Raw genomic sequence first — 21,260 nt, forward strand, 5'->3', positions numbered from 1 at the left:
AACAGAATTTTCATTTTCATAGCAAAATGATCATTCAGAGATTTAATTTAGCACAGTTTACCACATGAAATAATTGTTATTCCCATAAAAAAATGAAGGCTAAAATGTTCTAGTGATTTTTTTTTTCTGCTTGAATCTATTTTGATGTCAGTTTTTGTTAGGAGTTTGTTGTTTTGTTTTGGATTTTATCTCCAAATTACAATACTTAAAAATAATCAAGTAAAGCTTTTTCAGTTATCTATCTATCTATCTATCTATCTATCTATCTATCTATCTAGTTATTAAACAAGGTTGCTGAAGTGTTAACTGTGTGTGTTTCTGAAATCTATGAAAGGAAATACTCCAATCTCTCAGAAACATCATTTGCCCTTTGTAAATCGATGTTGCCATGGCAAATGTTTTCATTTAATACTGGATTAGCTGAGGGTGGGAGTATGACACATTGTACAAAGAAATGTACTTGCTATTTTTATATACCCTCCTCTTTAAAACTGCTGTGAGCTTTGTTGAATGAGGTTACTTTTGCCTGCTAAGACAGAGCCATTTCTCTAATATGTACATCAGATTTGTCCCTTTATACATGATTAAGGAGAAGACATTATGAAAAGCAATCTGTGCCTTGAAAAAGTATGTTCTGCACTTTTGCTTCAAGAATGCAACACTCATGTGGAATAGTTCCAAATGCTTTTCTTGAAGAGGGTTATTGAAATATTAATTCAGACTACATAAATCTGAAAATAAGTGAAACAAAGAGAATTTTTCTGGTGGCTAATAAGTGCAAAGAGAATCACTTTTCTTGCTAATGTGGAAAAGATATGCATGGTTGCCTTCCACAAATATCTTTAGGCTGACTATAATAGAAGAATGACCTTCTACAAATCTGGATCTATTTGTTTCCAAACGTGTACCAAATTTCTTAAATTCTTTAATTAATCAGGCTCTTTTAATAGCACCGTTGCAAAGCGGGGGAATAGGAATTAAAAATTTATCAGTTAGAGGCTGTGTTTGGAAAACCCCTCTAGAGATTTCTAAAAGTAGGGACTTATATCAAAACACATGCTATCTATCTGTATCCTTTTTGTTGGTGATATTGTTTATTTCTTTTCTTTTTTTTGAGATGGAGTCTCGCTCTGTCGCCCAGGCTGGAGTGCAGTGGCGTGATCTCAGCTCACTGCAACCTCCACCCCTCCAGATTTAAGCAATTCTCGGCCTCAGCCTCCGGAGTAGCTGGGATTACAGGCGCGTGTCACCACGCCCGGCTAATTTTTTTATATTTTTAGTAGAGACGGGGTTTCACCATCTTGGCCAGGCTGGTCTTGAACTCCTGACCTCATGATCCACCCGCCTCGGCCTCCCAAAGTGCTGGGATTACAGGCATGAGCCACTGCGACTGGCCTATTTCTTTATTTAACAACTATAAAATAATAAATGATCTTTTCTTTTTTTTTTTTTGAGACGGAGTCTCGCTCTGTCGCCCAGGCTGGAGTGCAGTGGCGTGATCTCAGCTCACTGCAAGCTCCACCTCCTGGGTTTACGCCATTCTCCTGCCTCAGCCTCCTGAGTAGCTGGGACTACAGGTGCCTGCCACCTCACCTGGCTAGGTTTTTTTTGTATTTTTTTTTAGTAGAGATGGGGTTTCACCATGTTAGCCAGGATGGTCTCAATCTCCTGACCTCGTGATCCGCCCGTCTTGGCCTCCCAAAGTGCTGGGATTACAGGCTTAAGCCACCACACCTGGCCAATAAATGATCTTTTCAATGATAAAATAACTTAGATATATATTCCCCAAATTTTCTGTTATCCTCCTCCATTGCTACCTCTCCAAGGGAACCAGTGTTTACAGGCTGATGTGACTCTTTACAACTTTCTCCATGCTAGTTTAAAAATATATAACCAGACACACACACGTATATTGGGATTTTTGTTATTATTTATTTTTATTAATATAGGATCACATTTACAGAAAAGAGGAAAATGGCAGATAGGAGGCAAGATTAACTTGCAGCTCCCACTTGGACAGACAGAGCAGCATGCAGACACGCACACTGTGAACTTCTGTTCCAAGAACTACTGCAGGAACATACCAGAAAGACCAAGAGAACCCACAGACTCTTTGAAGGAGGTGGATTGCCACTGCAGCCTCCCTGGGACAGGCTAGGCACTGTGAGTTGGCTTGCTTTCTCAGTTGGGAGGCTTGTAGCCTGGGGCAAGTTCTCAGTCCGGCTCACCAGCTGCCTGGAAATAAACTCTGTGCTGTTGGGGGGCAGGGGTGGTGGGACTGAGACCAGCCTTTCAGGCTGCAGGCTGCGTGGGAGCTAGGCAAGGCCTGTGACTGCCAGCTTTGCCCTACTTTCCTGGTGACTTGTGTGATGCAGCATAGGCAGCCATAATCCCCCTTGGAACATAACTCCATTGGCCTAGGAACCACACTCCCATCCCCAGCAGCAGCCACAGCAAGCCTGCCCAAGAAGAATCTGAGCTCTGACAGGCCTAACAATGCCCCCACATGATGGTCTCTCTCTACCTGCCCTGACAGGGGAAGACAAATGACATAATCTACTGGGAACTCTATGGCCCTGCCCACCGCCTGACCCTTGGGCAAATTTGTATCTTCCCTACAGTACCCCAAATGATACGTTCTTGAAAGTGCCACGTCCTGGTTGGAGCCCAACCAACACAAAACCAGTGCACTTAACAAAAATACAACCAAGGACCCTCACAGAGTCTACTTCACTCCCCTGCTACTTCCATTGGAACAGGTGCTGATATCCGGGGCTAAGAGGCCTGAAGATGGATCACACCACAAGACTCTTTGCAGACACTTGCCGATACCAGCCTAGAGCTGGGTAGCTCTGCTGGGTAGCTAAATCCAGAAGAGAAATGACAATCACTGCAGTTTGGCTCTCAGGAGTCCTATCCCTAGGGGAAAGGAGGGAGCACCACATCAAGGGAGCACCTCCATGGGACAAAAGAATCTGAACAGCAGTCCTGAGCCCCAGATCTTCCCTCAACATAGTCCACCCAAATGAGAAAAAAACAGAAAAACTATTCTGGTAATAAGACAAAACAGGTTTATTTAACAACCCCGAAAGATCACACTAGCTCACCAGCAATGGATTCAAACCAAGACAAAATCTCTGAATTGCCAGAAAAAGAGTTCAGGTCATTTATTAAGCCAATCAAGGAGGCACCAGAGAAAGGTAAATGCCAACTTAAAAAATGGAAAAATCTCAATTTATCCTTATAGCTAACAAATTTTTAAAAAATCACAACTTCTGGAAATCAAGGACAAAGAAAAACATAAAATGCATGGAAAGTCTTAGCAACAGAATTGAACAAGTAACAGAAAGAACTTCAAAACGTGAAGACAAAGTTTTCAAATTAACCCAGCCTGACAAAGACAAAGAAAAAAGAATTTTTAAAAATGAATGAAGCCTCCAAGAATTATGTTAAATGACAAAACCTAAGAATAATTGGTGCTCCTGACGAAGAAGAGAAACCTAAAAGTTTGAAAAATTTATTTAAGGAATAATCGAGGAAAACTTCCCTAGCCTTGCTAAAGATCTAGACATCCAAACGCAAGAAGCTCAATGAACACCTGGAAAATTCAGTGCAAAAAAATCATCACCTAGGCACACAGTCATCAGGTTATCTAAAGTCAAGACGAAGGAAAGAATCTTAAGAGCTGTGAGGCAAAAGCATCAGGTAACCTATAAAGGAAAACCTATCAGATTAACAGTGTACTTCTCAGCAGAAACCCTACAAACTAGAAGGGATTGGGGCCCTATCTTTAGCTTCCTTAAACAAAACAATTTTGAGCCAAAAATGTTATATCCATAGAAACTAGGCTTCACAAATGAAGGAAAGATACAGTCTTTTTCAGACAAATAAATGCTGAGAGAATTTGCCACTACCAAGTTAGCACTACAAGAACTGCTAAGAAGAGCTGTAAATCTTGAAACAAATCCTCAAAATACGTGAAAATAGAATCTCCTTAAAGCATAAATCTCACAAGACCTGTAAAACAATAACACAATGAAGAAAAACAAAAACAGGATATTCAGGCAACAAACAGCATGATGAATAGAATCGCACGTCATATCTCAATACTAACATTGAATGTGAATAGCCTAAATGCTCCACTTAAAAGATACAGAATGGCGGAATGGATACAACTCACCAACCAAGTGACCTGACACATAAGGACTCACATAACTTAAGGTAAAGGGGTGGAAAAAGATAATCCATATCAAAAACCAAATGGACACCAAAAACGAGCAGAACTAATATATATTCTTATGTCAGACCAAACAAACTTGAAAGCAGCAGCAGATAAAAAAGACAAAGAGGGATATTATAAAATGATAAAAGGACTAATCTAACAGGAAAATATCACAATACTAGATATATATGTACCTAACACTGGAGCTCCCAAGTTTAGAAAACAATTACTACTAGATCTAAGAAATGAGATAGACAGCAACACAATAATAGTGGGGGATTTCAATACTCCACTGACAGCACTAGACAGGTCATCAAGACAGAAAGTCAACAAAGAAACAATGAGCTTAAACTATACCCTACAGCAAATGGACTTAACAGATATGTACAGAACATTATATCCAACAACTGCAGGATATAGATTTTATTCATCAGCACATGGAACATTCTCCAAGACAGACCATATGATAAGACAACAAAACAAATCTCAACAAATTAAGAAAATCAAAATTATATCAAGTACTCTCTCAGACCACAGTGGAATAAAATTGGAAACCAACTCTAAAAGGAACCATCAAATCATGCAAATATATGGAAATTAAATAACTCGCTCCTGAATTATCATTGGGTCAACAGTAAAATCAACATGGAAATTAAAAAATTCTTTGAACTGAATGATAATAGTGACACAACCTATCAAAACCTCTGGCAATACAGCAAAGGCAATGCTAAGAGGAAAGTTCACAGCATTAAATGCCTACATCAAAAAATCTGAAAGAGCACAAATAGACTATCTAAGGTCACACCTCAAGGAGCTAGAGAAACAAGAACAAACCCAAACCCAGCGGAAGAAAAGAAATAACAAAGACCAGAGCAGAACTAAATGAAACTGAAACCAAAATAACATACAAAAGATAAATGAGACAAAAAGCTAGTTCTTTCAACAGATAAATAAAGTTGATAGACCACTAGTGAGATTAACCAAGAAGGGAGAAGATCCAAGTAAGTACAATTAGAAACAAAATGGGAGATATTACAAGTGACACCACAGAAATATAAAATCATTCAAGGCTACTCTGAACATCTTTATGAACATAAACTAGAAAACCTAGAGGAGATGGATAAATTCCTGGAAACATACAACCTAGATTAAACCAGGAAAAAAATAGAAACTCTGAACAACCAATAACAAGCAGCAAGATTGAAATGGTAATAAAAAAACTGCCAATAACAACAAAAAAAGGTCCAGGACCAGATGGATTCAGAATTCAGCTGTGAATCCATAATTGGCATAGATTATAATCTAGCATAATCTAGCATAATGGGCATAGAAGGGACATACCTTAAATTAATAAAACCCATTTATGACAAACCAACAGCCAACATTATACTGAATGGGGAAAAGTTGAACACATTCCCCTTGAGAACTGGAACAAAACAAGGATGGCCACTTTCACCACTTCTGTTCAACATAGTGCTAGAAGTCCTAACCACAGCAATTAGACAAAATAAAGAAATTAAGGGCATTCAAATTGGTAATCAGGAAGTCAAACTGTCACTGTTTGCTGATGAAATGATCATATACCTAGAAAATCCTAAATTTTCATCCAAAAAGTTCCCAGACCTGGTAAATTAATTCAGCAAAGTTTCAGGATACAAAATTAATGTACACAAATCAGTAGCTCTGCTATACATCAACAGTGATCAAGCTGAGAATCAAATCAAGGACTCAGCCCCTCTTACAATAGCTGTGAAAAAAATAAAATGCTTAGGAACATATTTAACCAAGGAGGTTAAAGACCTCTAGAAGTAAAACTACGAAACACTGCTGAAAGAAATCATAGATGACACAAACAAATGGAAACACAGCCCATGCTCATGGATGGGTAGAATCAATATTGTGAAAATGACCATATTGTCAATTTACAAATTGAATGCAATTCCCATCAAAATACCACCATCATTGCTCACAGAACCAGAAAAAACAATCCTAAAACTTATACGGAATCAAAAAAGAGCCCGCATAGCCAAAACAAGACTATGCAAAAAGAACAATCTGGAGACACTACATTACCTGACTTCAAACTACACTATGAGGTCATACTCACCAAAACAGCATGGTACCACTATAAACATAGGCACACAGACCAATGGAACAAAATCAGAACCCAGAAATAAAGCCAAATACTTACAGTCAACTGATCTTCGACAAAGCAAAAAAAAAAAAAAAAAAAAACATAAAGTGGGGAAAGGACTCTATTCAACAAATGGTACTGGGATAATTGCCAAGCTGCATGTAGAAGATCAAAACTGGATCCTCATCTCTCACCCTATACAAAAATCAACTCAAGATGGATCAAAGACTTAAATCTAAGACCTGAAACCATAAAAATTCTAGAAGATAACATCACAAAAACTCTTCTAGACACTGGCTTAGGCAAAGACTTTATGACTAAGAACCCAAAAGCAACTGCAACAAAAACAAAGATAAATAGGTGAGACTTAATTAAGCTAAAAGGCTTCTGCATAGCAAAAGAAGTAATCAGCAGAGTAAACGGACAACCCACAGAATGGGAGAAAATCTTTACAATCTATACATTTGACAAAGGACTAATTTCCAGAAACTACAAGGAACTCAAATTAGAAAGAAAAACAAAACAAAACAATCCCATTAAAAAGTGGCTAAAGACATGACTGGACAATTCTCAAAAGATGATATACAAATGGATGACAAACATGAAAAAATGCTCAACATCCCTAATAATCAGGGAAATGCAAATCAATACCACAATGTGATACCACCTTACTCTTGCAAGAATGGCCATAATAAAAAAATATAAAATAATAGATGTTGGTGTGGATGTGGTAAAAAAGGGAACACTTTTACACTGCTTGGTGGGAATATAAACTAGTACAACCACTATGGAAAACAGTGTGGAGATTCCTTAAAGAACTAAAAGTAGGACTACTATTTGAGCCAGCAATCCCACTACTGGGTATCTACCCAGGGGAAAGAAGTCATTATACAAAAAAGATACTTGCACACTTCACAACTGCAAAACTATGGAACCAACCCAAATACCCATCCAACAATGAGTGGATAAAGAAAATGTGGTAGATATTCCACGATGGAACACTACTCAGCCATAAAAAGGAATGAAATAATGGCATTCACAGCAACCTGGATGGAACTGGAGATCTTTATTCCTAGTGAAGTCACTCAGGAATGGAAAACCAAACAACGTATGTTCTCACTCATAAGTGGGAGTTAAGCTATGAGGATGCAAAGGCATAAGAACGATACAACGGACTTTGGGGGAAAAGGTGGGAAGGGGATGAGGGATAAAAGACTACACACTGGGTACAGTGTACACTGCTCAGGTGATAAGTACACGTAAATCTCAGAAATCACCACTAAAAAAACTTATTCATGTAACCAAAGAAACACCAAATGTTCCTCCAAAACTTCTGAAATTAAAAAAAAAAAAAAAAAAAGATAGGATCACACTTTTGCACATGACTCTGAGGTTTGTTTTTCTCACTTAATATACAATGGCAATATTTCTAGGGCAAAAGATGTAGTTCTAACTCAGACCTTCATTTATTTCATAAAATTCTATAGAATGATCTCCCAAAATTTTAAGGATATGAGTAGTTTTACTTTAGAAGATAACTCTAGATAACTTTCTATAAAGCTTGTAGCAGTGCACCCTCCCACCAGCAATGTATGAAACGGTCCCATGTCTTCCCATCCTTAAAAGCTCTGTATATCATACCTCTTTTGAATATTTGCAAAATTAATGGGTAAAAAAATACAGTAACTTTTTTCCCTTAATTTATCTGATTATTCACACAATTGAATTTTTGTCATTCTGTTACATTCATATTCTTAATTTATTTTTCTTTCGGGCTGCTTGTCTTCTCCAAAATCTATAGGAACTCTTTATATACTTGGTATTTTAATCTTTTTCTGCCATTTGCGTGTTTAATTTTTCTCAGTGTTTTTGGTTAAATAATTCTCATCTTTAGAAGTGTGTGTGTGTGTGGGTGTGTGTGTGGGTGTGTGTGTGTGTGTGTGTGTATGTATAAAAATTATTTTTCAATTTTCCAGTCTCTTCTACAGTTAGTGGCCTGTTAAGTTTTTAAATATCTTTCTATGTAAATATCAGTTATTTTTCTAGAAAATCATCCATTTCCTCAAGATTATAAAATATACTGACACAGCTGCACCTAACAGTGTCTAAAAATTCCTTTTATCCTAACTCCTAATAATGCATAATTTTTGGCATTTAAGAAATGCTTGGGCTTGGCATGAGTTTATTTTAAAGGACATTTCAAAGAAATAATTTATTTTGTTGATGTTTTCCATTTTTGAACCTATTTATTATTTTTAGTTTTTATCATTATTCATTTTTTAATTGATTTTAATATTTATCTTCATTTCTTAACTTGAGTTTATATTTGTATTTTACTTTATTCTATTTTTCATTTAAAGGAATTTAAGGCTATTATTTTTTCTCTCAGTACTTCATTAGCTGGGTCTCATGGGTTTTATTATCCAGTATTTTCCTTCCTGGATACACTAAAGAGTCATTACTCTCTAGACAATTTAAAATTTCAGATTTGATCTTCTCCTTGTTTCAGGGATTGTGCAGAAAAATGGTCCTTAATTTCTAAGCAGCCAAGTCCTCCATGATGTCATTTCTTGGTCTATTTCTAGTTTTATTGAATTATGAGTGGACATGAGTATAAAAATTCTAATTATTATAGTCAATTAAAACCTGTTAATATCCTGCTATGTAATTTTTATAAGTATTCTCTACATGTTGGGAAAGAATTTATATTCTCTTCCCCAAATATAAATTTTGTCTACATGCATATGTTAGATTATATTTACTACGTGTTAAATGCAGTCATATGTCACTATTTTTTTTTTTTTTTTCCCTTGAGGCAGATTCTCACTCAGTTGCCCAGGCTGGAGTGCAGCGGCACAATCTTGGCTCACTGCAACCTCCACCTCCCACGCTTAAGGGATCCTCCCACCTGAGCCTCCCAAGTAGCTGGGAATGCAGGCATATACCACCATGCCCAGCTAATTTTTGTATTTTTTGTAGAGACGAAATTTCGTTATGTTGTCCAGGCTAGTCTTAAACTCATGGGCTCAAATGATCCACCTTCCTCGGCTTCCAAAAGTGCTGGGACTACAGACATGAGCCACAACACCCAGTCAGTCACAGGCCACTTAACAATGGGGATATGTTCTGAGAAATGTGTCAGGCAATTTTGTCATTGTGCAAACATCATAGAGTGTACTTACACAAACCTGGATGATATAATCTACTACACACCTAGATTATATGGTATGGCCTATTACTTCTAGGCTACAAGCCTGTATAGCATGATACTACACTAAATATTGGAAGCAATTGTAACACAATGAAATGTGTATATATAGACATATCTAAACATAGAAAAGGTACAGTAAAAATATGGTACATAAGGTAAAAATGGTAAACTTATATAAGATACTGTATTACACCGCTCTCGCATTGCTATAAAGAACTATCTGAGATTAGGTAATTTATAAAGAAAAGAGGTTTAATTGGCTTACGGTTCTGCAGGCTGCACAGGAAGCATGGCTGGGGAGACCTCAGGAAATTTACAATCATGGCAGATGGCAAAAGGAGAGCAGGCATATCTTACATGGCCAGAGAAGGAGAACAGAGCAAAGGGAGAGGTGCTACACACTCTTAAACAACTAAATTTCATGAGAACCCACTTACTATCACTAGAACAGCAAGCGAGAAATCTGCCCTCATGACCCCATGATCAAATCACCTCCTACCACGCCCCTCCTCCAACACTGGGGATTACAATTTGACATGAGACTTAGGCAGGGATAAAAATCCAAACCATTTCAGGTACTTACTCTGAATGGAACTTGAAGGCCTGGAAGTTTCTCTGGGTGAGTCGGTGAATGAATGTGAAGGCCTAGGACATTACTATACACTACTGTAGACTTTATAAACACTGTACATTAGGCTACAACAAATTTATTTAAGAATTTTCTGGCAGGGCATGGTGGCTCACACCTGTAATCCCAGCATTCTGGGAGGCCAAAGTGGGTGGATCACAAGGTCAGGAGATTGAGACCATCCTGGCTAATACGGTGAAACCCCGTCTCTACTAAAATATACAAAAAATTAGCAGGGCGTGGTGGCAGGTGGGACACCTGTAATCCCAGCTACTGGGGAGGCTGAGGCAGGCGAATGGCTTCAACCTAGTAGGCAGAGCTTGCAGCGAGCCGAGATCACTCCACTGTACTCCAGCCTGGGTGACAGAGCAAGACTCCGTCTCAAAAAAAGAAAAAAAAGAATTTTCTTTGTTCAATAATAAATTAACCTTAGCTTACTGTAACTTTTTACTTTATAAACTTACTAATTTTTAAGTTTTTTGACTCATATAAAATTTAGCTTAAAAAACAAACATTGCATAATTGTATTAAAATATTTTCTTTATGTCTTTATTCTATAAGCATTTTTCTATTTTTTTTTTTTTTTTAACTTTAAACATTTTTGTTAAAAACTAAGACACAAACACACACTTTAGCTCAGGTCTGCACAGGTCAAGATTATTTAATATCACTATCTTCCACCTCCACATCCTGTCCTCCTGGAAGGTATTCAGGGGAAATAACATGGAGCTGTCATCTTCTACAACAATGCCTTCTTCTGAAATATCTCCCGAAGGACCTACTGGAGGCTCTTTTACAATAAACCTTTTTTTTTTTTTTTTTTTAAGAAGTAGAAGTAGTACACTCTGAAATAATGATAAAAAGTATAGTATAGTTAATACATAAGCCAATAACATAGTTGTTCATCATCATTATCAAGTATTATGTACTAAACAGAATTGTATGTGCTATACTTTTATATAACTGGCAGTACAGCAGGTTTGTTAACACCAGCATCACCACAAAAATGTGCATGATGAAGTCATGAAAGCTACATTACTAGGTGATAGGACTTTTTCAGCTTCATTATAATCTTCAGTCCATTTGATTGAAACATCATTATGAAGAACATGACTGTATATATAAAATTATTCTATTGACTGAAATATTCAAATACTATGTATTTGCCTTTTGAGATCTATTTGATACACCAAATATCCTACAGAGGGATATTTATGTATTAATAATTATAGAGGGATTATTCCTTTATAATTATATATAGAGATTTTAACCAACTTCACTGAATTTTTTTCTTTTTTTTTTTTTGAGAAAGGGTCTCACTCTGTCATATAGGCTGGAATGCAATGACACAATCATAGTTCACTGCAGCTTCAACTCCCTGGGCTCAAGTGAGCCTCCTGTCACAGCCTCCTGAGTAGCTAGGACTACAGACACACACCATCACACCCAGCTAATTGTTTTACATTTTTTTGTAGAGATGGGGGTCTCTCCATGTTGCCCAGGCTGATCTCAAACTCCTGGCCTCAAGCAATCCTCCTGTCTCAGTGTCCCACAGTGTTGATTACAGGTGTGAACCACTGCACGTAGCCCACTTTGAATTTTTATTTTAAATATTTGACAGTGACGATATCTTATGACTATAGTGTATAAATTTTTCTCTCTCTTAGCAAATTGTGCCTTTAGTAATCACTAGTTTCTTTCAAAGAAAAATTATAAAGGTAAAGGTTCTGAAAACTTCATCTGTTTATAGCCCTGTTTCTAGAATGGTAACTTTACAGGAATTCTAAACTTTTGTTGCCAAGTCTTTCTCCCTACCTCTTGAACTACATTCTTCAAATCCTACTGCCTCCACAAATATTTTCTGAATAAAGCAAGAGAGAAATGTAGATTCTAACCCATTTCCATAATGTGCTCTAGAAAATTATGCTTGCAGTCCTGACTGAAATATTGTTGCAATTGCTCTCTTTATTAGCAAGTTGATCCTCGGTAATTCTTTATTTCAAGTATTCTAATGTATTTATCATATAGGGCCTTGCATTAGCTACTTGATAACATTTCTTAACTAATCCATTGTAATGTAGTTCAGGACAGAAATATTAATAACTAAATTTACTGAGCATTTACTGAGCTTTACACAAATTAATTTACTTAACTGCAATCCTATCAGATAGGAACTAATATTATCCCAATTTTACAGATGAGAAAACTAAAGCACATTATGGTTTAGTATCTTGCCTAAGGTCTTGCAGCCAGCAAGTGGTTGGACAGAGTTTTGATTTGTTTTGTATCTATAATGACTGACAAATATTATCTCCTTGACTAAACCCCAGCCAGGCTCCTCCAAGCCCTCTTCTTGACTAGGCCTCCACCTTGGCTTATAAAGACTTGAACAAACACTAACAGTTTCTAACAGCTCAATGCCATATCCCTAAGATGACTCTAGCTCCACTTAAAGTGCTTGCTTGATAAAACTCAAGGCTGCCAAAAAAATCTACTGTTTGCTCCAGCCAATACCTGAGAATAGAGCCTCTGTCTTCCAGTCTCTGTGGTGGGATGGAATCATAGCTTCAATAATTTCCAGCTAGCAAACACAGCTGGTCCAATCGGGTTTACGCCAACTAACCCTTTGTAATGTTTCACTTCCCCAACTCTACTGAGCCCCCACTTACTACTTTTTCCTACTCCCTAATTCTCCCTTTAAAATGCCCAGTTATTTTTGTACAAATCCATTGTTGATTAAAATCTGTCCCTACTACTTTAGAAATGTCCAGCTTTGTTTATCTTTGGCACTATTTATAACACAGAAATGAGGGATGAGAGACACAAAAGTGGGAAAGGAGGTCAGGAAAGATGCAGGGCTTTGGAAGGAGGTATATAGTCTTGGGCTTTACATGTGAGTGGTGCAGGAAACTCTTCAAGGGTATTAGTAGAAGAGTAATGTGCTCTGACTTCTGTTTTAATAGAATCTTTGTGGCTGCTGAGTGGAGCACAGATTGCAGGGGTGCATGGGTACAAGGTAGGTCAGTTAGGAGGGATATTGTAGTAATCCAGGAAAGAGACGGTGGTGCTTGGGCCAGAGTTGAAAAGATGGCTGTCGTGAGAAAAGGCTGGAATTTGGATACATTTGGAAGATAAGATGAACAGGATTTACTAGCATATTGTTTACAGGCTATAAGGGAGAAAAGAACCATAAATAAAGACTCTAGTGTATTTGGCCAAGAGAAATTATAACACAGGAATTGCCATCTAGTGAGGTGGAGAGCTCTGAAATACAATATTCCAAATAAGAGAACTCTTGTTTATAATCATTTACTCATGAAAACTGAATAGGTAACTAAGGAACAAAGATCAAAGCACTGTTAACCTTGCATTGGTATTTTTATTCTTTATGTTCTGTAACTCAGAAGACACCGTTCATGAGATGACAAAGGTTAAATCCATTTATTAGCCTAAATGGCATATGCAATTGTTTCTATCAGGGATTGGGAAACTACAGCCTGTGGGCTGGCTGCCTCTTCTAGTAAACACAGTTTTCCATTGAAACAAAGCCAAGCCATTCATTTGCATAGTATCTATAGCTGCTTTCTAACTACAACAGTCAAAACAGAACCTATATGGCTCACAAGTTGAAAATACTTACTATATGACACTTCTTTAAGAAAGAATCTGCTAACCTCTAGTTTAGATTTAGATAAGAATAACAACAAAAAAAATTCTTGATTGCAAAGTGAGTCTTTGCAGTCACTTTTAACAGCCAAGTGACCAAGAATATCTTGTCAGTACTCAGATTAGTAGCGTGTCTTTCTGCATAGGCATTAGAAGATATAAGAAAAAGTTATTCAAGGATTGAGGATGGGCTGGGCACAGTGGCCCATACCTGTAATCCCAGCACTTTGGGAGACGGAGGCAGGAGGATCACTTGAGCTCAAGAGTTTGAGACCAGCCTGGGAAACACAGCAAAACCCCATCTCTAAAAGAAATTTAAAAATTAAGCTGGGTATGGTGGTGTGTGCCTGCAGCTCCAGCTACTCAGGAGGCTGAGATGGGAGGATCCTTTGAGCCCAGGAGGTTGAGGTAGCAGTGAGCTTTGATTGTATCATTGCATTCAGCCTGGCTGACACAGTGAGATCCTACCTCAAATAATAATAATAATAATTTAGGATGAAGCCAGTAATGTAGGTTTTGTTTAATAAAAGAGAGCTTATATTTAACAATATATGTAGAATAAAATATACGTGTATGTGTATATATATACACACACCTGCACAAATAAAAACACATATAGTAAAAGTCTGTGGGAGACAGATCATTAACAGATTGGCAGCACAGAATTATAAAATGAGCCATGGGTTTCAGATTCAAGTAAATCTATATTTAAATCCTTGTTCTCCTATTTACTGGTTATTTGCTATGAACGGGTTATTAATCTCTTCTGGTTTCAATTTTTAATATAAAAAGTGGGGATAATAATGCCTTGAACACAGACTTTTTATGGGAATTAATGAGACAATGTATGTAAAGTGCCCCATTTAGTAGTGTTACATAATGAAAACTCAGTATATTTTCTCCTTTAAAATATTTACTAGAAAAATAAAAATAAAAAACAAAAGGACTCTGAACCTTATTGAGAAACTAGGTGATCATGAGGAGTCTTTTACACTGTAGCTAATTTTAAAATATTCTCAAGCATCGTGTTAATTCAGACATACTCAAAATTGATTGAAAACAAATACTCTCTTCTGTTTCTCATTTTTTATAAAGAAAGGAAAAAAAATGGTAAAGGTATAATCATACTTGCAGTTCTGAACCCACATATGTGGCATGTTTCTATTATCCTCACAGAAAAAAATCATTGTTAATAGTTCAATTGTATCCTCCCTAAGTGGACATTAAATAAGTTTCAGTAAAAACAAAGAGGAAGCATCATAATTTAAATTTAAACAATTGACAGTGAATGACAAGTGACTTTAATTTGTCATTTACAAAAGCCATTTAGCATTTTTGTAATCTACTTAATTCATATAATTGACGCTTGCCAATAAAGCAGAGTAAATATACAAATATATCTAATCTAAGATTTTGATGTGTATTGTTTTAAATGACATCAGTCCTGAGCTTTCAAAATAGAAAGGGAAAAAAGAATGAATGTGTGGCGGTTAAATAAACAAAAAAAGGGCTTGGTGGTCATCCTTTCTAATAATCACGCAACTTTCTTTGCTATTAGCTTTCCCATTGGCAGAATGGAGATAATATTAGTTTCTCAATTTGGGGAGGGAGGAGATACAGCATTTTAATTTATTTTGTTGCTCTATTCATAAATCTTGTAATTTTATACACATTGCATAAGTCTTTCTAAATAAAAAGTAAATGCTAGTCTAGGACTAGGATGTTTCTCAATATGCCTCCTTCGATAGGAAGATCACCATGCTAGTTTTATTTTCTGTGAAAGGAGAAAAAAAATACGAGAAAAAGAACCACTAAAAGCCATGACTCATATTCATTTTAAAACAAAGACTTAATGCAATCAATCTTCACCCAGGGTTGTTCTTTTTAGAGACTGGCCACTGGAGTGACTTTTATCTTTCATATTCATGGCAGATGTCACTTACGGGTCGCTGCACCCTTTCCCATCAAGCCCCAATGTGATCTCATAATTCTTAAGACTTTCCAGGTAGTTCTTCCCAATCAAATGTATTTGGCTCAAAAAGTAACCCTCATGTGCTATGTCTCTTCTACTGTACAGATTCAGTTGAATGAGGGTGGGACCTATAGTGGTGGACAGATCACAGCACTAGGGAAGGTAGGCTGGACCATGGCTGCTGACCACACAGAGGTGATACGGAAATCCGTGGGGCTCCTGGAGTTGGATGGTGATCTTCTTTAGGTGCTTCCCAACAACCGCACAGCTGCTTCATGAAGGGCTTGGATCCATTTACTCCAAAAGAGGTATAAGAGATATCCTACCAGCTGGTGCCCGAAAGGCTATTGGTTTTCTCCCCTTCTGCAGTGAGGTTTAAACTGAAAGTCAAGCTAGCCTATGAGGGGAAACAGAAAAATGGTAGTGTGGGGTGTCTCCCTTCCTTTTATTCTCATGTCCAAGAGAAAGCTTGAAATTTTAATTTCAAAAGAATACAAATATTATGTACTAACAACCAGAGAGAAGATAAGGAAATCACAATCCCTAAAGTACTAAAAACTATTCCAGTAAAGTCTCATTTTTTTTTTCTGGATTCCTTGCTAATTTTTTCTTTTTTGTAACTTTTAGGTTCAGGAGTACATGTGCAGGTTTGCTATACAGGTAAATTGCGTGTCATGGGGGTTTGGTGTACAGATTATTCCATCACGCAGGTAAAAGTATGAGTAGGCTGTAGTTAGTTTTTTAATCGTCTCCCTCTTTCCACCCTCCACCCTGAAGTAGGCCCTGTTGCTAATTGTACTCTGAGTTTTCAGCACTGACGGAGGACACGTACATCTTTTTAACACAATGATGGAATTAAAAAATAACCTAACGTTATCGTAGCCTTAAAACTAGACAAAAGCCAAACTGCTGAACAACTAAATAACATATATACAAAGTCTAATTTAATTGGTATTCTGAATTTAATAAAAACAATTCTATATTTAACTTGTATATTACCTCTGATTGTCTTATATAGCTTAAGAACTTACAAATGCAAACAAATTTGCAAAAAATACATGATTTTACAAAATTAAATATCTTCCTTCATATATATACATATATATATATAAAACAAAAGGTTTCAAACCGATGAGACTTCTTTTAATAACATCTCCAAGCAATATAAAGATGTATAATAATTTCTGAGAAAAGCATATACATTCTCAGTGTTCCTCTCATTCTCTTATGATAGGGCCATTTTTAATGAAAATAACCAATACTTAAGGATACTGAAAGATTTACTTCTTTGCGTACTTTATCCTTTATCCAAGGTTTCTCTTGCCTAGGTTTATATTTTCTATTTTCTTCATTTGGTTCGCTTTCATCTCCTTCACAATTACTGCAATGTCTTAGCTTCTCCATGAAGCCATTGCTGAAAGCCTAAGGGTTAGCAATTTCTTTCTAATGTCAAGGTGCATTCACATTTCCCTGAACACACATAATAATAATATTAGTATACATTTTCTGAGATCTTACCATGTGCAAGGCAACTGAACATCATGTCACTCAGTCTTCAGAACAACCTTGGTAGGGTAGGATAATAAACTATTGTTATCCTTTCTACAGAAGAAGGAACAGAACTAGCTGGTTAAGAAACAAATCTGAGTTGAGACTGCAAGAGCTGAGGCCAGATGCTGTCAGCCTGGCCCCAATGCCTCTGTTCTAACCCCTGGATTTGAGTTAGATTTAGGCAATAAACTTTATGGAAAATCATTGTAATTATACCTTTATTTATTTTAAAATCAAACACCCAAGGGATAGTTAACATGTCAAATTGATATCACCGTACTACGACCATGAACTGGCAGTTTATCAAATTCTTTTGTTTGTTGATATGAGAGTTGGTGACAGCAAAAGTCCAGAGGGTCCTGGATGAGAAAGGGAATAAAGAAAGAAAGAAACAGTGCTAAAAGAGAAGTCTCAAGATATCACCACTTCATGTCTCTGCTGGATTTGAAGCCAGTGCCACGGAACACCAGATCCTGACTTTATCTCTATGATAGGCTATTTAAAAGCTGTCTACTCTTCTCTCTAATCTTCCCAAAGGCTGGAAAAACACTGATTAACAGAGATTAAACACTGATTATCCATTTCTACAAAAGGATGAAAACTATTTTCAAATTTTTTAAGTCAGAGAAGAGACAGAATGAGCTCATTTTGATTATAAAATTGATATTGCAACAGACAATAAACCACTTTTTCTGGACTCACTGGATCTAGTTTAATAGGAGAAATGTTTAATTGCCACTTTAAAGTCCTGTGGTATGGCAGACTGGCAACTCAGAGGCCTGACATGACTGGATATCCTTGATAAGACACTAATCTAGGCTTGTATTCCAACTGTAAAATTACTTAGTTGCACTATCTGTATTATGTCTAAGGTTATTTCCACCTCTGTTCTACATCTGCTTGTTTATCTAAGCCTACATAACAATCTCAAGTTTTCCAAAGAAAGGATACACATCAGACGTATTGATGTAGCTTTCATTATTGCCAAAACTTAAGATGTACTTTATTTTTAAAAAATCTTGTGGAATGAATCCATTTCTTTAATTAACATGATGTCTCTCAATTCCCAACTCAAGTTCTTGTTTCTCTGTTCCTTCTTTCTTTTAGAGTTTGTTGCTCTTCTTGATTGCCTGCCATCCAAAAAAAAAAAGAAAATCCTCTGCCATTTAACTCAATGTCTTTCCTTGTTTTTACATTTTCCTTCATCCTCTTTTCTTTCAGGATTTTTAAACGTTCTATCTTCATAGTCCAGTTATTCCTGAATTTTTTCCTTTTATTTTTGTCCTGGACGATTCTATTTTCTTGGACCTTTTTTTCATTTTATTTTTTGGTCAACTCTTCGTATTTCCCTTCTACCTTTTGTTTCTTCCCTTTAATACTTTTTCATTATTCTTTCTTGCTTTTTTTTCACCTCTATTCCTCTTAAGGACTTGTGTAAAACTTTGGTTTTACCTTCATTTTAAGAAAATAATACTTTCTTCAAAAGTACTTACGGCATCAGAGCTCTTGGTCTTCCTCAGTGGAACACCAAATTCAGAAGGAAAGAGGTTCTGAAGGTTCTCTATCTACCTCTTCCTGGGCATATTCAATGGAGAGTCTACCATTTCTCATAAAAGTTTACAAAGTATAAGATCTGAATGTCAGCTGAACCAAGTTACATACTCATGGCACATGGTCAATAGAGTGATGGGGAAAAAATGGAAGAAATACTCAACAAGCAGTTCTTTTTTTTTTTTTTTTTTTTTTGAGACGGAGTCTCGCTCTGTCGCCCAGGCTGGAGTGCAGTGGCCGGATCTCTGCTCACTGCAAGCTCCGCCTCCCGGGTTCACGCCATTCTCCTGCCTCAGCCTCCCGAGTAGCTGGGACTACAGGCGCCCGCCACCTCGCCCGGCTAGTTTTTTGTATTTTTTTAGTAGAGACGGGGTTTCACCGGGTTAGCCAGGATGGTCTCGATCTCCTGACCTCGTGATCTGCCCGTCTCGGCCTCCCAAAGTGCTGGGATTACAGGCTTGAGCCACCGAACAAGCAATTCTAAGCTGTCAGGCAGGGCAACTGAATCACTTACCCAGGAGTTTCAGTTGCAAGTAAGACAAAACTCAACTTTATTGAAACAAGAAAGGCTAACGTAACTGAACACTGCATAATTAGTGATGTCACCAAGTATCTACGTTCTTTCAATCTCTCTGCATTGCCCTCTATGGTGTTAGTTTTATTCTAGGCATGGCTCCCTCATGAACTCAGCAGACCCTAGCGTACAAGCCTACTGCTTACATGCAACAGAAAAATACATTCTCAGCAAAAGTCCTAAGATTTGAATAGTCTAAATCACACGCTTTCTTTTGAACCAATCATTGTGGAAAGGGAGGTGGGATACAGTCAATTATCAATCATGGTCCATGTGTTCCATCTCTGGAGCCTGGGTAGGAAGCTCTTGGGAATCACATGGTCTCAGAGAAGGAGCAAGGAGGCAACCAGCTATTTGCCTGGAAAGGCAACCAGCAAATGTGCACTGCATGAGGCAAAGGTGAATATAGATAGCGCAAAATAAAAAGCAATTATTTAAACAATGTATGTTCTTTCCCCATGGAGTTATTTTGATAACTGTAGATTATAAAAATGAATGAACACATTTTACTTTATGAAAATGGAACTCCTCTATGTCCTTTTATAATCAATTCCTCTAAGACCTCTTTCTGAGATTACTGACCCCACTGCAATTGCCCATTATTATTAAGTAATTTAAATGTTATTAATCTTAAATAATGAGAAGAAAGAATAACAATAATAATGAACCACAACAAAAGACTATTTGATAAAATAATATCCTTGTGGGAAAAGAGTGCTTGAAAACCCAATGAGTGGATATTTTTAAAGAAACACATTCAGTTCAAGCAAATATAGGGGGAAATCCGACTTTTAAAAGTGAGAAAAGAGGCACACTTCATAAGTGAGCAACTGTTGTTCTTCTCTCCTAGTCTCAATCTCATCACATTTCTTGTGGTTAAATACTAAATAAAAAGCTTATGAAATTAAAAGCTAGCACAGTAACAACTGAAAAAGTCATCTGCATGGTCATTTGGGGATGAGGAGGGAGCGAAAGTCATTTTTACAGTGGTAGTTATTTATAGACAAGCATACACAGGTCTTCAAATAAATGAATGCCAATTCTTAGTCCCGAAAAAAGGCCCATGCGTATTCTCTAGAGCTTTTGGATGTCAATTGCAAAGGGAATTCTGCCCAATAAGTAGAATACAAATACCTTTATTTTCCTAGTACTGAAAATAAAATAAAAAAGAAAAGAAAAATGGAATGTTATCTGCAACAATGAGTCATCAGCCACTGCAGCTCTACAACATCCAGGTCTTTCCCTGTCTCTGCAGCCCTTCAAAAGAAGAGGACTATCTTTTAATGACACACATAAATCCCTGCACTGCCTGGCTGCAAAGCATAATTAATTGTAGCCTTTTTATGCTTAATGAAACACCTTGCACACATGACAGCAGTGGGCTTGAGCTTCTTGTGTGTACCTAAAAGAGGGAAAGCCTTAGCAACAACCTAGTTCTACTCAAAACGCTCTATAAGTCAGATTTATATGAGCTTTGCCATTATTTCAAAATACATCTCTTATATCAAGCAAGTCAGGCTAAAGAAAACTCACAATCAGCCACCTGTATGAACAGTTTTCTTAACTTTTAAAAGTGTGGAATGTTTTGTTTTTCAAATTCTTAGCAGTAAAAGCGTTTTTATTTCTTTACTTGTGGTTGCAATAAAAGGATACTTAAACAAAGTAGCTAAATGCAGCTGCGCAATATCATTTTCCTTTATTAGAATAATTTTTCATATTTTAATGCATACTTGCATGCTGCATTACAGAGG

The 21,260-nt window shown here is 36.9% G+C and overlaps 1 protein-coding gene across 19 annotated transcripts in view; it reads right to left on the bottom strand.

The window, feature by feature from the left end:
* Nucleotides 1-21,260, bottom strand: part of PAM (peptidylglycine alpha-amidating monooxygenase) — a 282,912-nt gene that overhangs the window by 149,366 nt on the left and 112,286 nt on the right. The gene's annotated exons all lie outside the window — the stretch shown is intronic.

The sequence above is a fragment of the Chlorocebus sabaeus genome, chromosome 23 (genome assembly GCF_047675955.1).
Source record: "Chlorocebus sabaeus isolate Y175 chromosome 23, mChlSab1.0.hap1, whole genome shotgun sequence".
In the NCBI taxonomy this organism is placed as follows: domain Eukaryota; kingdom Metazoa; phylum Chordata; class Mammalia; order Primates; family Cercopithecidae; genus Chlorocebus; species Chlorocebus sabaeus.